Here is a 3,066-nt window from a genome sequence, read left to right as displayed (position 1 = left end):
TGCCCGCGTCTCCCATTGGCTGCCGCGCCCGGGACGCGTCTGGCTCGACCAATCAGCGCCGAGAAGCGAGGTTTGGAAACTTTTTCCCCCTAGGCCCGGGCGCGTCGCCGCCAATCTACGGTGGGGCCGGGCGGGAGGGGGCGCGGGAGGTGCGGGCTGCTGGCCCGGAAGACGGGTGTGGGGAGGGCGTGCAGGCGGCTCTGTGCACGCGGTGCCACGCACCCAGGAACACCCGCACGCCTCTCCTTTACACTGGTGGCATTTATCCGCTCTTGCTCTTGCCCAAGAAGAGACAAAGGTGCAGTTGGTCGAAGAACCCCTGGCTTTAGGAGTACCTGGCATCGGGTTTCACTTGAAAGCCCCCTACCCAAGTCCAGAAATGCTATATATACTACCGTACTGAGACAAAACTGGCATAGAAAACAACAAACTTTCGCCCAGCCCACAGGGCCCTTGTTCGTCCCACAATTTTACACCCTAAATAGAATCTTTAACAATAACTTCTTAAACAGTTTAATTTAGTGTAAAAGAACTTGTCTTTGAATTGTATCCCTCCCCCTTATTAACTGTGAGATATTGGGACAAGATATTTAATTGCTCGTGGATAAAACGGGTTTTGCTCATGGCTAAACAAGTTGTAAAACAATTGTGGGGTGCTTTGTAAATAGTACAATATGTTATTTAGTTAAACGACCATGCGTCTCAGGCACAATGCTAAGTTTTTTTGTGGGGAGGTGACGGTGGCACTGGTCTTTTGAGCCTGTCTCATATTGTCCAGACTGGCCTCTAACTTCTTGTATGGCTAACCTTGAACTTTTTTTTTTTTTTTTTTTTGGCTTTTTTTCGAGACAGGGTTTCTCTGTGGCTTTGGAGCCTGTCCTGGAACTAGCTCTGTAGACCAGGCTGGTCTCGAACTCTAACCTTGAACTTTTGATAGTCTTGCCCACATCCTGAGTTAGAATTATGGGTGTGGGTGTGTGCCAACTGAAGAATTTTATGAGGTGTTGGCGATGGAAGCATGGTTCCAGGCATGTTAGGCAAGTGCTCCTCCAACTGAATTGTCTTAGCCCTCTGTTGGTTTTGTGTGTTTGTTTTTTGTTTGTTTTTTTCATATGTAGCCTAGGCTAGCCTCGAATTCCTGAGCATCTTGCCTCAGCCTTATTTTTTGCTGCGATCTTAGGCCTACCTAATTCTTGACAGTAAACAACCTAATTGTTCACTAATATATTTATTGAGTACTATTAGGTACAAGGTAACCTTACAACCCGGTGAATAAACCAAAAAATCTGATCTCAAAGGCTTAACACAGTAAAGATATACCCAATTTCAGATGCCAAACTTTATTGCTTGATAGACTGGTGAGTCACAGAAAAGCATAATGATCTTACATTTTGGGGCAATGCTAGTCTTGAACCTAGAACCTTGGCCATGTTAGGCAAGCACTGTACCAGTGAGCTATAGCCCAGCCTCCTGTAGTTGTTTAAAAGATGAGAAAATAAAGCTACAGGAAATCCAGTAAGTTGCCAAAGGTATTTTGATTTGTAGCTAACAAAAGGAGCTTCAGACTGTGGTGTTCTTTTGGTTTTGTTGTTGTTGTTGTTGTTGTGTACCCTTACAGTGTTCTGCCCATTACACAAGTAAAGCTTCCTGTCTCCTATTAGGGTGACCTGTCTCTTAATTCTTTTGTGACTCCGCTATAGTTCCTTAAAAGAACTCAAAGGCACACACAGGAACCCCAGTGCCTATATCAAACAAACTGAAGAAGTATGTTCTCATTTATTTATTAACTTATGTGTGTGGATGTGCTGTCTGTGTGTATGTATACCACATGCATGCCTGATGACTACAGAAACCAGAGGAAACTGGGTTATGGGCCTCCATGTAGGTGCTGGGAACTGAACTTGGGTCTTCTGGAAGAGTAGGTAGTGCTCTTAACAGCTGAGCCATCTTTCCAGTAGCCCCACTCCCACCCCTCCCTCAGTGGTTTTCAGGAAACAATCAAATACCAATCATCTATCAAAGAGTTAAAGTTCAACAATCAGAACTTTGGATCACCTAACTAACATGCCCAATCAAAATATACTATGGCATCCTAGCCCATTCTAACACAGACTGCCCTTTTTCTCTTCTTAAAAACCACACATGCAAGGTCATTTGCTGCCGTTTTTCTGCCTATAAAGGACCTTGCTGTGAAAACAAGTGTTTGGATGTGGTTTGTGCTTAATTTGAGGTCAGGGAGGGAACCCTTGATGTACGGAGGGTGTGGTCTCCTTCTTGTGCTATGTGTGTGCAATGCCCAGGGAGGACAAAAAAGGTGTCAGATCACCCTGGACTGGACACTCAGAATGAAATAACCCATCACCACCAACACCCCATCCTTCAGGAGAGCTATTGGCTATTTTTTCAGTCCTTGGCCTAGTTTGTAGAGAAAGTAGAGTCTTTTTGGTTGTGAAGCTCTCCAGCCCCAATCTGTGTGCTTTTAAAAGTACTTATGATTCCCATTTTCTTAGGCCTTTCCTTTAGTCTACCTGAGTGACTTTATTTCTTACAATACTTATTGACCCTAGCCTACTTCTTGACTAGAAAAAAATGTTAAGGGGCTGGAGAGATGTCTCGGCAGTAAGAGTACTGACTGCTCTTCCAGAGGTCCTGAGTTCAATTCCCAGCAACCACATGATGGCTCACAACCACCTATATTGAGATCTGGTGCCCTCTTCTGGCCTACAGGCAGGATACTGTAGAAATAAATAAATAGAAAAAAAATGTCAAGCAAAGTCAAGGAAAATGTCTTCCCTCTTTTATGTTTTGTGGCTAAAACTTATTCAAATAATTAAACATCACAATTACTTTTTTCCCTTTTTTATATTTTTAGTTAATATTGTCAGTATTTAGAAATAGCTAGAATAAAATGGAAGCAAGGGGGCTGGAGAGATGGCTCAGTGGTTAAGAGCATTGCCTGCTCTTCCAAAGGTCCTGAGTTCAAATCCCAGCAACCACATGGTGGCTCACAACCATCTGTAAAGAGGTCTGGCGCCCTCTTCTGGCCTTCAGGCATACAGACAGAAT

Source organism: Microtus ochrogaster, chromosome 7 (assembly GCF_000317375.1).
Source record: "Microtus ochrogaster isolate Prairie Vole_2 chromosome 7, MicOch1.0, whole genome shotgun sequence".
In the NCBI taxonomy this organism is placed as follows: domain Eukaryota; kingdom Metazoa; phylum Chordata; class Mammalia; order Rodentia; family Cricetidae; genus Microtus; species Microtus ochrogaster.
Note: the sequence above shows the minus strand (reverse complement) of the source record.